Source organism: Cornus florida, unplaced genomic scaffold, assembly GCF_030987335.1.
Source record: "Cornus florida cultivar Cherokee Brave unplaced genomic scaffold, ASM3098733v1 CherokeeBrave_3.0.0_Hap2_Chr04, whole genome shotgun sequence".
NCBI classification, from domain to species: Eukaryota; Viridiplantae; Streptophyta; class Magnoliopsida; order Cornales; family Cornaceae; genus Cornus; species Cornus florida.
The window spans coordinates 60,470,486-60,485,675 of record NW_026775574.1 but is presented as its reverse complement, the minus strand read 5'-3'; the positions used below and the strand labels follow the sequence as shown (position 1 = coordinate 60,485,675).

General features: G+C 38.7%; 1 pseudogene; it reads left to right on the top strand.

The window, feature by feature from the left end:
• The first annotated feature begins 470 nt into the window (after positions 1 to 470).
• LOC132303350 (coiled-coil domain-containing protein SCD2-like) overlaps positions 471 to 15,190 on the top strand; it is a 41,607-nt pseudogene continuing 26,887 nt past the window's right edge.

Sequence of the window (15,190 nt, the reverse complement as noted above, 5' to 3'; positions counted from 1 at the left end):
TAGACTATTAGCATCTCTACAAGTCTAACAACTAACAATTCTTCTCTTGAAAAAACAATAAAAAGGGAAGACACGATTGTAATAGTAACAATTAAAATACGCATCAATGATTATTTTTTTTGTATTTTTCCTGGCAATAAATTATTATTTATTTATTTTAACAACTTCGACAATAAATTTATAAGTTTGTTTGTGACATTTGAACTCACTCACCTTTTATTTTTAAAAAAATAGATGAAATACAAATCTCTTTTTAATTTTAATTAAAAATGTGTAATCGTAATTAATGATTACTTATCATTAGTCGATATTATACTTCCTAATTTCTTTCCTAATATTACATAAATGTATAGTGGAGTATGAACTTATTCCCAACGGTGATGTAATGACCTCTTACAACACCACCAACCACGTCCCCCACTAACATAACATAACATACATACATACATACATACATACATACATACATCTGTGTATACATATCTCTCCCCTCACTCTACTAGAAAAGTAGAAAAGCCACAATATCTCCGTCAATCTCTCTCATCACACTCCGAAAATCACAAACATTGCGATCCAATGTCACACTCTATATACAAAGATCTAGGCCCTGAGAATTTCTAGTATTCTCTCTCCTCATTAATTTTCTCTCTCTATATACCTATACATATATATATATATGATGGATCGTAGACGAACTGATAGTCCGGTTTACGCACGCCATTGGAGCAGCGAATCGAGCGTTACCTCCGGCTCTTCTTCTCCGGCAATGTAGCCGGTGCGTCACCACCACTCGCGGTCGTCGTCCACCACCAGCATTTCCAACATCGAGCGGAATCAGAACTTCGCCGCCAAGGCCGCCGCTCAGCGGCTCTCTCAGGTCATGGCTACTCAGGCGGCCGACAATGATGACGACGAGGACGAGGACGATGAAGATTTAGGGTTTCGATTCACTGCTCCTCTGCCACCGTCTCTTCCCCGAACAGTCAACGGCAACAACAACAGGCCGGCGATTCCGTCTTCAAAGATCAATAGATCTTCACCAGCAGTAATTTCGATTCTCTTTAGTTTTGCCTCTCACTTCATTTTTAATTATTTGGTTTATTGCAATGAAGTCGAGTTTGAATTCAATTTTCAACAATGATAGTAACAGATTCAAAATTTGGTGCTGCATTCGGTTCTTGACTCTGTTCTTGCGCATTAAGCGGTTTGATGTTGATTGTTTACTGAACTCAAGTTTCAACTATTTTTTCAGTATAATGTAATGATTCTAATGAACGATTCATGTCATAGGTCTTAGTGAATTGTAATCAGGTGTAGGATCATCATAATGTGGATTGTATCTGTGGATGTTGCTTTAACTGCATTAATAATTGTCAAAAGAAAAATAAAAAAATAGAAGAAAGGTTTGATGACAATCATCTATCTGGAATTGTTTCTGGTTTGGGAAAGATTTTGAGTTTTTTGACATGCAATATAATTGATGCAGCTATATATATATGTGTGTGGTGTTTAAATGGGTTTGAGTAGATGGTTTAAACTAGAATGCTAATTGTTTTATCTGTTATTTTAATGAGTTAGCCCGGAACTTTGTAGAAGAAACTCCATCAGTTCGCTCAACATCAGCTGGAAGGCCATCAATGTCTATTCGTACAACTCCATCATTACCACCAGCCAGAACATCTCTAAGGACTCAAATTTCTATGCCACCAATTGATCCTCCTAGGCAACGAGAGAAATGGTAAAGAAAATTCTCTGTTATTACTTTCTCAAGTACCATTAGTCTCACAAGTCAACATTAAAAAGGAAAAAAGAATTTGGGAAAAATTTGGTTACATGCAATTGGCACATTGGATATGTCTTAAGGTGTAACACCTCTAAAATTATATCATGCTGAAAAGGGAAAGGAGAAAAATATTTCACAAAAAGTTGAATGGACTTGAAGAATTACTCCTCTCTTTCGTTTTTGCTTATTTGTTATTTAGGCTCAGTTATTCAGAATGAAGAAAAAAAAAAAAATGGAGATAATGTTAAACATACCTTCAAGGAAGGATGGGTTAAATGGAGGGGTGCACGTAATATGTTGTGTGATTGGCATGTTCCGTTAAGATTGAAAAGCTAGTTATATGAATAGTTATTTGAACAACCGTTCCTTATTGGACAAAATGTTGGATAGAAAAGCTAAGAATAACATATGCATAAAGTGAGTATGGAGGGAGTGCGAATGTTGAGATGGATTTGCAGCAAGATAAGAAATGAGGCCTAGTTTGGTGTGGTGGAATGGAATGCAAAGAAAGTGGAATGGAATGGTTTTTATTCCATTCTTGTGTTTGGTGTCCAATTTTAAACTTGGAATCGTCATTCTCCACCATTCTTGGAGAATGGTCATTCCATTAAAATCATTCCACCTTTTCACAAAAGGAATGACCATTCCATTCCAACTTTAGAAAAATACAAACTAAAAAAATATTAAAAAATAAAACCTAACAAATTACAAACCCACGCATCACCATCTCCTCCATCAAACAAACCGTCGGCATCATCACATCCTCTGTCAAACCCACCGCCGGCATCATCACCTCTATCAAACCCACAGCCGGCATCATCACATCCTCTGTCAAACCCACCGCCGGCATCATCACCTCTATCAAACCCACCGCCGGCATCATCATCTCCTCTATCAAACCCACCGCCGGCATCATCACCTCCTCCATCAAACCGCCGGCGTCATCATCTCCTCCATCAAACCCACCACTGGCATCATCATCTCCTCCATCAAACCCACTGCCTGATCTTGAACTTCAAAGTGATGGACCAAGACACAATAAAAAATCAAAAGTAGATCTGAAGCTTTTTTGTTTTTTTGTAAGTTAAAAAAAATAAATAAATAAAATAAAAAAAGAAGATCTGAAGCTTTTTCGTGATATTTTCCAAATCTGTTTACATAAGCTTTTTCATTGATTTTGTGAAAGAATTGCTGAAACCATTCTTTCCAAATCAGATCCATCCTCACCCGATCGAAGTTTGTAAATCGGATCACCATTCTTTCCAAATCGGATCACCATTCTTTCCATCGCCTTTTCTCGCCCCAATCTCCAACGCCTCACTTGCCCAGTTTCTACTTTCTCTCTACTTTCTATCCACTGTTTCTACTTTCTCTCTACTTTCTCTCTCTATCTATTGCCCCAATTTCATTCTTACATACCTATTTCTATCCACTGTTTCTACTTTCTCTCTACTTTCTCTCTCTATCTATTGCCCCAATTTCATTCTTACATACCTATTTCTATCCACTGGATTGGAAAAAAATTTGATGTTAATTTTTTAGTTAAATTTTTTTTTATTAATGATAAAGATAATTTGGAGAAAACAATATAAATGATGAATAAGGTAAAACATTATAAATTTAATCCATTTTTATTTTTAGTCCAACCAAACAAATAAATGGAAATTATTATTTTACTTTTATACATTCCATTCTATGTTTGCAATCAAACAAGAGAATGGGAATCATAATTCCCACTCTATTCCATTTCCATTCCATTCCCACCTCTATTTCCATTCCATTCCAATTCATTCCACCACACCAAACTATCCCTGATAGAATTAGAAACGAACACATTCTTGAGATGTTTGAAGTAACACCAATTAGAGATAAAATAAGTGAAAATTGATTATGATGGTTTGGACATGTGCAAAGAAGACCATCTAGTGTGCTAATTAGGAAAAATGACACTGTCCATAGTTGTGTTATGTGGATTCTTCAAAAGTATGTGAAATACTCGTATCGGACGCATGACACTCGGAAAAGGGAATGAAATATGGTTTGGTTGGACATGTGCCTAAAATGTATTACTCAGTATAATATACCTTCAAAATGATTTAAATGCCTATTTTGAACATTATGTTATTGTATATATATATATATTTTACTCTATAAGATAAAAGAATAATATAAATAGTATGAATATTTACTAGTATACCTATTTCCTTCTATTTGGGGATTTGATACACCCGACACTTGCACACATACCTGCACCTGACACATTTATCCGAGTCGAGGTAACATAGGTCCACATTGAGGGCAATGCAGGGAAGGGGAAGATCAAATTTAACTTTGGTAGAGCTAGTAAGCAAGGAAATGGAAACATGTGGTTTGACTAAGGTTAGGGCCCTATATAGAGTAAAATAGGAAAATAGGATTCATGTAGTTGACCCCAAGTAGTTAGGAAAAAAGGCTTTGTTGAGTTTAGTTAAATTGGAGAGAAATATATACAAGCTGGCTGTAGGCGCTGGAAATCAAATCTCTCATTACAGTTACACCTGCCTGTAACAAACCAAACAAAAACAAAAAATCTAAGCTGAATTGGTGATGAAGAAAATGTTCAAAATTGTTGAAAAGACAAGGAGACTATGACCATTACTCCCAGTCTTTGATTTCCGAAGATTTGGAGCTTCTTTGTTTGTTTAAAACATGGCTTCTTAGGCCTACAAAATAAGTTAGCAACCTAAGAAGCACGGAAACGGATACGACACGGACACGGACACGGACACGGACACGGCGACATGGTAAATCCTAAAAAATTAGGACACGGATACGGCGGGGACATAAATCCTATGGACCTCCACAAATTCTTAGAAAATTGAAGCCCAACTTTAGCCCTCTTTGAGCATCTGTTCTTGTTTCGGTTGTTGAAGTATACGCTTCCCCTTTGAACTATTCACAGGATGAGCATTAGTTCGATTGAAGCAGTATTAACCAAGGTTGTTAAAATCGGGATTCTATGTAGGATCGTTGGGGGTTCCGTAGAATTGGAATCCTAGAATTGGGTTGAGAATCGTAAGATTCTACCAAACTAGTAGAAAAACGTTTCAAACTAATATCTCTAAGATATAGCAAAGATAAGTCCAAAACACAAAACTTGTATAGAAGTACCACTCCAAATATAATGTATAAGAGAATGTAGTGCTACTAATATATCCAAATAATTCAACTAATCAAGTTTCAAACTTTCAACATCAATTCAATTAGATGTGAATTATATATATATATATATATATAAAGAATTATTACCAACTTAGATGCTAGTGCCACTAACTATATGAATTACTGAATTATGAACACAAAGTTATAAACATTATACACTGACCAAAATTATCAAATTTATATCCAAAAACATAAATAGAACAGAAACATAACAGATTAACAAAGGTGCAATTGAACAAGAAATACCCATGCTTATCAATTAGGAACATCCGAACAAGAAAAAGGCCTGATGTCGAAGACCAACTGAATTTGGAGTCTTCAATGTTCACCAAATTCAGAATTTCTCTTTATCTTTACTGTTTTGGGCCCAAGATCGTTGGGATTTCTTATTAAAAGAGCCCAACCCATCAAAACAGTGTGTCAGTGCAAAAATACAGGGCCAAACAAGGCACAAAATAAAATCTTATAGAATCAGTAGAATCTTTCGAATCTTACGATTCTACGGTGAGATTCTACCCCGATTCTATCCAAAGGAGCAATTTTCATGCGATTTAACTAGTTTTGGGGGTCTAGGATCGTAGAATCGCGATCTTAACAACTTTGGTAACAGGAACTTCACAGTGGAAAGAAAAGCAGGAACGCCTTGAGTCTTCCTCTTTGGCTTTGAAGCTGTTTTTGATGGTAACGAGTTACCTTACCATCTTTCCTTTTACAGAGGCTTTGCTAAAGGAATTGCATTGTTCTTGCATTTCTTGACTGGTGGCTTCTTTTTCTTTCTTTTTGAGAGCTTTCCAAGCTTGAAACGTAAACTTGAACTCAGGCTAGGCTCTCCTCTTGAAACAAATAAGGATGAAGTTTTAATTTTACTTATCAAAAAAAAAAAAATAAAGATGAAGTTTAAGGGGAGACGAACAATGATGAATCCATAAGAAGAGAAGAAATTCATGGAAACAACTGAAAATATTGTTGTGAAAGGAAAAAAAGAAGTATCAAGGGTTTGTGAAGAAAGAAAATAAGAAGAAGAGGAGAGAGAGGACCATCCCCAATTAACAGCCCAATGGCCTAGCGGTACCAGGCCCTTACTTCCCAAAGGGAGGTCAAGGGTTTAAGCCTCCATGGAGGCATGTGTGTGTGAGTATCAACTATGAAAAAAAAAACCAGAGAGGACCATCCATTGGCAATAAAGCTTGGTCGGTGGGAGAACAAGAGAGAGCCAAAGTTGATTGTGCAAGAGTTTGAATCTTTGAACTAAAATATAAGCCTAAATATATGATTATTTTAATATAAAATGGTTTCATAAATATTAACTTCTAAGTAATTATGTAATGACTACCGTATTATGGGAATTTATTAAACAATTCCTCATACTTACACTTCAACACAACTTTCTTAAAAGTCACCAAGAATGCACTTATCCAAAAAAAAAAAAAAAAAAAACCCTAAGAATGTGACACGCATGTTGGAGGCGTGTCCGAATATTCAAAAAAATATATATATATATCAGACACGTATTTTGGAGTGCCCGACCCTTGTCGGGACGTGTTTGGCGCGTTTCGGTGTCCGACAAGGATTCTTTGCCCTTTTAGGTGTGTTAGTACTTCCTAGTTAGCAACTAATCTTTTTGTATCTTCTTAGGCCTTTTTACCCAATGGATCTCTCCAATTCCCTTAAACTTCTTTTGGTTCCTATATTTCTTTGGAATGAATATGTTAGTATTGCTCTGAGTCTCCTTGAGGTTTCCTTCCTCTTTTTGAGGAGTTACCAAGCAATCGTAGTCAAAGAGAGGAGTTCCCAAGCAAGCATTATTATGAGTCTCCTTAATTGGAGCACAAGAATCAAGGACATCAAATATGTTAGAGCAACTAACAGTTCCCTTCCTCTTTACCTTTTGAAAATGAAGAGTGAACTATCTTTTTACCTTCTTTTAAGGAACCTAAATCTGCTCATTGGGTTGATTTTTTTCTCACATTCCATTGTTATTTAGGGGGAGGTTTTGCTTTGTTTGGAACCAAATTCCTTTGGGATTTGAAATTGGAAATGGAAAAGGAATTGGACTGTAATTAAATAAAATTCTATTTTAATGTTTGGAAGAAACTGGAATTTGTAAAAAGGAATTTAGTGCCGATGAGGCTGGTGTGGGATTAGATAAGAAGGTCTTTCGTCATCTACAATGTTGCGCTCATGGTTCAAACAAATCCCTACCAGCTACTACTTGGTTAATGGGAAGCACCTCTAGACTTTCATCTCGGGATTCTCATAGAAACATCCATGTTTATAGATGGTCGAGAAAAATAAACAGAAATGGACCTCCACTGACCCAGGTATGTCCTCTGTTATTCATCCCCAGAGCTCCCTTACAGCACCTTCTTCTTCTTCCTCTCTTTCTTGTGGGGTGGTGAGGGGCGATGTTGAGATGTCAATGGAGAAGAGCAGTGTTTTGTCTGTTGTGCCTTCGGCACCTGCAGACGAGTATGGGCTGGTTACAGACAGAATGATTGCCAGCGGATTTGTCAATTCAGAGCAATCTGATCCACTTAATTGTGCAGTTCAGGACTTATCGGATGGGGTTTCGGTCCGTTTAGGGAGAGACCTTCACTTTCAGCTGTCTAATGAGTCAGCGATGGCTCTGCTCAAAGAACTCCGCCTTTATGTAGCCTTGAAAGGCCTTAATTGCATGCCGTCTGGAGGGGTTGAGGAGAATAAATTGGTTAGCATCCTGAGTAGTGGAATAGGAGACTACAATACAGATTCTGACTCGTTTACAGAGTCTTTTGATTTTGGAAGGGATTGTGATGAGGAGGTGGCTACTGATCTGGTTTCCATCCAACTAGTCTGTTCCAACGAGTTTGTTCCTTGGCTGGAGAATGATTTTTCTGAAGTGATAGAGAGGAACCTTTGGCAATTGAGAGACCTGGTTGTTCAGAAACAAATGTTGACTTGGGTAAGGACTGGATGATTGAAAACATAGGAGCTGCTAGTGAGTTGTTGGGTGTTTCTTCAGAGGGGAACAATGACCATACACTATCCATTCTTCAAGCAATAGTTGAAGGAAGAGAGGTCGCTGTGACTGAAGAGGTTGTGAACCCGAGGCCTATATCATCCTGGAAAGGGGCACAGGAGATCAAGAATCTTATCTCTGCAGTCAATTAAGAAAGGGGTGGTGAGGGAGAGGGGAAGGACTAGGAGTCGGAGTTCGACGAAAGGAGGAGGGGAGATCATTTTATCTGGTTTTTAATGAAGTTACGAATTATTTCTTGGAATGTTCGTGGTCTCAACGACCCGAATAAAAGGAGGGTGGTAAAGGTAGCTTTAAGGAGTGGGGGGCCCAAGTTGTTTGTTTGCAAGAAACAAAGTTGGCATCCATTTCTGATGGGGTGGTTAGGAGTTTGTGGGGAGGAAGGTTTGTGGAATGGGAGGCCTTGAATGCTACAAGTACTTTGGGCGGTATCTTAGTTAGGTGGGATTGTAGATGATTGTCTCGGTTGGATGTGTGGGTAGGGAGATTTTTAGTGTCTTGCAAGTTCAAATTGGAAGAGGATAATTTCAAATGGGTTTTCACTGGGTTCTATGGACCAGTTGTTGATATGGATAGGCCTTTTTTCTGGGAGGAGCTAAACTATGTTCAAGAAATGTGGTCTCTTCCTTGGTGTTTGGGTGGGGATTTCAATTCTGTTAGATTCCCATTAGAGAGGTCCACAGGAGGGAGGAGGTCTTCTGAAATGGATCAGTTTTCTGATTTCATTGACGAGCATCTTCTCATTGATTTACCAATGGAAGGCGCAGCCTATACATGGTTGAATGGCAGGGACCCAGTCACTTTTTCAAGGCTGGATCATTTCTTGATTCCTGGCGAGTGGGAAGAGAAATTTCCGGATGTCGTTCAAGCAGTTTTAGCACGGGTTATATCTGATCATGTTCCTTTGGTTTTAGATTGTGGAGGTTTGTGTTCTCAAAGGTCTTCGTTTCGATTTGAGAATATGTGGCTAAGAGCGGAGGATTTCCAAGGGAAAGTTTAGTCTTGGTGGGGAGGGTGTTGTTGTCATAGGCTCATCTAGCTTCATTTTAACTACAAAGTTGAAGGCTCAAATTCGATCTTAAGAAGTGGAATAAAGACCTTTTTGGGAATCTTGAATGGAGGAAGCATAGAATCCTTGCTGATTTTTATGAGATTGATCGCCTAGAAGAGGCGGGTGGGGATGTGGAGTTTTTGCGTTCTAGAAGAGCCTCTTGTCAGGCAGCTCTTGCTAAGACTGCTAGTATGGAGGAGATATCATGGTGACAAAAATCTCGGGTTCTTTGCTAAAAGAGGGAGATCGTAATACAAATTTTTTTCATAGACTCGCTAACGCTCATAGAAGAAGTAATCATATAGGACGTATTCGGGTGGAAGGTGTAGAGATGTGGAGGGAAGAAGATGTGCGAGATGGGATTGCTTCTAAGCTTTATACCGAACCGCTTGCTTGGAGACCTAAATTTGATGGTCTTCATTTTGAGGCTATTTATGAGATTGATAGGGAGCGGCTTGAGATTCCCTTTACTGAAGAAGAAGTTCTAAAGGCTTTATCAAGTTGTAGCGGGGACAAAGCTCCTAGGCCAGATGGGTTCACTATGCGGTTTCTTATGGAAAGTTGGGCAGTTGTGAAAAACGATGTGATGGGCACTTTTCAGGAGTTTTATTCTACTGGTGCCTTTGAGAAGTTGCTAAATGCAACCTTCATTGCCCTTATCCCTAAGAAGGGAGGTGCTTCTGACATTAAAGACTTCCGTCCTATCAGCTTAGTGGGTTGTATCTACAAGCTTATGGCTAAGGTCCTTGCTTTTAGGATGAGGGGAGTGATGGATGGGATTATATCGGACTCGTAGAATGCTTTTGTTGGAGGAAGGCAAATTCTTGACTCAGTTCTTATTGCAGGCGAATGTGTGGACTCTGGATTGAGAAGTGGTGTTCCCGGAGTCTTGTGCAAACTTGACATTGAGAAAGCGTATGATCATGTGAATTGGAATTTCCTGCTTTATTTGCTTCAGAGAATGGGGTTTGGAAGTAAATGGAGGAAATGGATAGAGACATGCCTTTCGTTTGTCAAATTCTCTGTTCTTGTGAACGGGTCTCCTGCTGGTTTCTTTGGGTGTTCTCGGGGTTTAAATCAGGAGATCCCCTGTCATCTATCCTCTTTCTTATTGTTATGGAGGGATTAAGCAGACTTATGCAAAGGGCAGAGGATCTTGATCTTATTTAGGGCTTTATGGTGGGAAGAGATCCTGTCCGTCAGATAGAAATCTCTCATTTACTTTTTGCGGATGACACCCTGATGCTGATGTGCCTTAGCTTAGATACTTGAGGTGCATCTTGGCTTGTTTTCAGGCTGTCTCTGGTCTGAAGGTTAATGTGGCTAAAAGTGTGCTAGTTCCGATTGGAGATGTTCAGGATATCTTATCTTTAGCGGCAGTCCTTGGGTGTAGGGTGAGTTCTTTTCCAATTCTGTATTTGGGTTTGCCTTTAGGGGTTTCCTCTAGAACGGTGGGGAGTTGGGACCCTGTGATTGATAAGTATGCGAAGAAATTAGCAGGATGGAAAAAGCAATACTTGTCTAAGGGGGGGAAAGTTACGCTTATAAAGAGCACTTTATCGAGCCTTCCCACATATTTTTTTTATCTATGTTCCAAATTCCATGCTCTGTTGCTGCTAGGACTGGAAAATTCAAAGGGATTTCCTTTGGGGTGGAAGAGGAGAGGAATTTAAGTATCACCTTGTCAATTGGGAACAAGTTTGCAAGCCAATGAAGTTTGGTGGTCTTGGTATCAGAAGACTGGTCCCCTTTAACCAAGCTCTTCTGGGAAAATGGCTGTGGAGGTACGGGAGGGAAAGACATCGCCCTTGGCGAAGGCTTGTTTTATGCCAATATGGGGAAGAGAGTGGTGGTTGGTCTACTCGTCTGGTTTCTCTCGTGGGAGGAGTTGGGGTGTGGAAATTCATTAGGAAGGGATGGGACGCTTTTTCTACTCATATCAGATTCCAAGTTTGTGATGGCAGATGTGTACGCTTTTGGGAGGATCTTTGGTGTGGAGACCGGCCCTTATCTTGTTTATTTCTAGGTTATACATTATTGTAGTTGATAGACATGCCTACGTAGCCAACTGTTATTGGCTTGATAGCAGTGGGATTACGTGGGACGTGCACTTTCGACGCTCTTTTCAAGATTGGGAGGTGGACAAAGTATGTGTTTTTTTGAATTTGCTGTATCGATAGGAGGCAGTTGGTAGAGGTAGTGATGACATGACATGGATTCCCTCTTCCTATAGTCGCTTCGAAGTGCGATCCTTATTCTTATGTCTTTCTAATTTTGATATCATTGATATTCCGTGGAAGACTATCTGGCGTTCTATGGCTCCAACTAGGGTGGCATTCTTTGTTTGGACCGCTGTATGGGGTAAGATCCTAACGATTGATAATCTAAGGAAAAGGGGCAATTGTCTTGTTAACTGGTGTTGCCTTTGCAAACAAGATGGTGAGTCAGTTGCTCACACTCTCATGCATTGTCCTATGGCGAGGGATTGTTGGGATCTTATCTTTTGTTTGTTTGGTATGCGTTGCGTTATGCCTCGTTATCCTAAGGACTTGATTCGTATTTGGAGAGGATGCCGTGTGAGAAGCGCTATTCACGATTATTGGAGAGTTGTACCACATTGTGTCTGGTGGTGTATCTGGAAGGAGAGGAATAGTAGAATGTTCGAAGGGAAAGAATCGTCCACGACGATTCTGAAATTTCACATCATACGCTCTATTTTCAGTTATGTAAAGAGGAAGTCCTGCTCTTCTCCCGAAGATTTAATTATTTTTTGGCTTCTTTGGGGCCTTAAACCCTTATTCCACTTTTGTATAAGGGATGCGTTCCCCTCTTGAACGCCTTTTTATTTCAATTATTACTTATCAAAAAAATAATAATAATAAAATAAAATAAAATTTGTATCAGTTTGGGATAAAGAGAAGTGAAAGTTATGAAGGAGGTTTGTAGAATTAGAGACCAGAAAACAGTTAATAAAAGGATAATTTTGTAATTACATTTCAAATCCCATCAAATCCTATAATTTTTCGTCCGATTTCTCCACCTTCCCAATTTTCCTTTAGAATCCCATCAAATCCCTTTCCCTTTTAAAATCCCATCATTTCAAACAAGTGATTATATATTTTTTTAATTCCAATTCCTATGAAATCCCAAGGTTCCAAACACAATGTTAGGAGTGCCCAAAGGTCTCAAATATTCTATAATTTTTGAGATCTTCAAGAGAACTCCACTGTAATTTCAAGAGGTTCACCATAGTGGCATAGCCAAGATTTAAGTTAAAACCTGTTGTGATTTTTTGATTGGCTAGTATCCCCACACAAATTAGGGCAAAATTAAGTCTAGCTTTTTTGTCGAGTTTGGTCATTCACGTATAAAGTTATATTTTTTTAAACTAAAACAATCTTCAGTCAATGATTTAGAGTAGCGTTGTAAAATTTGACCAAACAGATATGCAACAGAAATAACTGCATTGGGTTACCGTATCTTAGGTACAATAAGATTGCCACCAAAATAATAGGGGCCACCATCAATGATTCTCTGAAGGGCAATTGCACCCTTGCACTTGAACAAGGGGTCAATGACCCATTATCAGTGCTACACACGAAGTGGAAAGGAACATTTTGTCTAAAAGTACCCGGCTAATTTGATAATTTGGGAGATCTTGGAGGGACATAAACAGTTGGTTCTTGTACCCAAGGTCAGTTTTATGGCCTTTGCTTAGGCTTGAGGGAAGAATCCTTTTCTGAATGTTACACTAAGCTGTTGCATGTAATTGGGGAATTCTAGGCTTACCCAGCATTTTTGGATCGTATCCATCTTAGCTAGACTGGTGGATGGTCCAGACGGTTAAGATGCCTCAATCTGGTCATGTTGGCTGGATCAGCTAGTTGGATGCTTTGGTCATGTCGGCCAATTCATTTAAGTAACTGAACCCACCAGGTTGGGAGCCAAGCCAGTAGGGCGAGCAGCATAGTGGTGAATGTGCATCCATTGTACTAAAGCAGTTGGAACCAGTTTCAAATTTGAATCCAAATCCAAATCCAAATATTGCTTTTGATACCAAGAGTTAGTGCCACTTGTCATTGTGGTTGCACGTGCCCAGATTAGCTGGAGTTCTACTGGGTAAGCAAACTAACAGCCTCCAGGATCAGGAGAGGAACACGCCTCTAGAGAAGCATTATCTGTTACCATATGGAAAAGATGACTATGTACATATATATATATGTGCTTACTCATATGCTCTTGTGAATTCATTATCCTGTGTGTTTGTTTGTGCATGTGTATGATGTGCATGTACATGTATCAACTGCCTAGCTTGTCCTGCATCAAATGGACGGCAGTTCTTGAGCAATATTTTCTACTCTGTTCATTTGATATGTACCCACACGGAGAAGTTCATATAGTTCACTTTTTGCAATAAGATGAGAACAATTACTAACATGCATTGCAGATTCTCATCAGATATGGGGCAAATAAACTCGAAAGAGACGGGAGATCAACGCGAGGCTTCTGCTCTTCATGACGAAGTATGTTAATTACATACATTGAGTTTTCGTCTTTGTGTCTGTGTATTTTATGGTCAACATCTGAATATGCATCTGGAGTTTTTAATCTAGAGATGTAAGACGAGGGTGTTATATTGTTATGTTTTCATATGCTTGAAGATTCACTTTTAGGCTAATGTCTAATTGTTGTGCAGCTTGATATGCTACAAGAAGAGAATGAGAATATTGTTGAGAAGGTGCATCTCCCTCTCTCTCTCCACACACACACACACACACACACACAAACACAATCCTCAACCCGGAAGGGGGGGTAGGGGGCCAAATTTTTCTGGCTTAATGTGATATTTATAGTTTGTGATCTGTTGTATAGCTCAGAGCTGTGGAAGAAGGTTGTGAAGAAGCACAAGCTAGAGTTTGTTGAGAAACAGGTCATATCTTTATTATTGTTTGTTGTACAGTAGAATGTAAAAGGATGTGCTTGGCTTCTAATTAGAATCTCTTGTTTAGGTCTTTTTACATGGATGAGGCCTCCATATCTTGTCTGGCTTGCTTGTAATTTTTCCTGATTGATTCCAAAGGGGATACTATAACAATAAATTGACATTTCGGGTTATGTAATGCTAGGCTTCTTGTGGTGATAAATTATACCCAACACTGGCATGTGTGAAAGATTATGTAAAACTCATTGATGTGGTTTTCCTACTTTTTCTCCAGGGAAATTAAGATTTCATAACATTGCCTAGGAGTAGGTGCATTACCAGCCTACCCCTCCCAACACCCTGCATTGGTGGATGAACAGTGGGTGAAGTTAAGCCACAAATATACTTCTGTCAATTACTTAGGGCTTTGTTTGGAAATATTTTGCATGAATACCATTTTTGTTTGCATGTTGTATATGCCCGACAACAATGTGCTTCCAACCTATCTTAATACTTTTTTTTTTGATAAGTAACTTATCTTAATACTAAAACAACAACAACATACAAAGACCTTTTCTAACTATTTGGAGTCGGTTACACGAACCCCTATCTAAGGTCAAGAACTCAGTCAAACCACATGTTATTACATCTTCTCTTACTAACTCTACCCAAGTTAATTTTGTCTATCCCTCCTCTAGCATTATCATCAATGTGAACTATCTCATTGTTTTTAACCGGTGCACTTAATGGTCTTCTTTGTACATTCCAAGCCATCTTGATCAATTTCTTTCACTTTATCTACAATGAGTTTTACTTTAACCATCTCACGAACTGGTTCATTTCATTGTATCCTTTCTTGTCTTGACGCACATCCATCTCAACATTCGCATTTCCTGCACTCTCACTTTGTGCATATGTTAATTCTTAGTTGCCCATCATTCCGTCCCATAAATAATGGCTAGTCTAGTAGCTGTTTTATAGTCGATCACACTATTCCTGACACACTACTCCATTTAACCTACCCTGCCTTGATTCTACAATTAAAATCATATACAATTTCTCTCCTTCATTGTGAAAAATTGAGCGTAATTGTGGAAATGTTCACTTTTTGGTATCTTTTGAATCTTCACTGCATCCCTCTTTGTATTTCTAGATTTACTAAAGTTTGCTAAATTTCTGTTATTGTGATAATGAAATCTTGCTGCTTGCTTTTGTTTT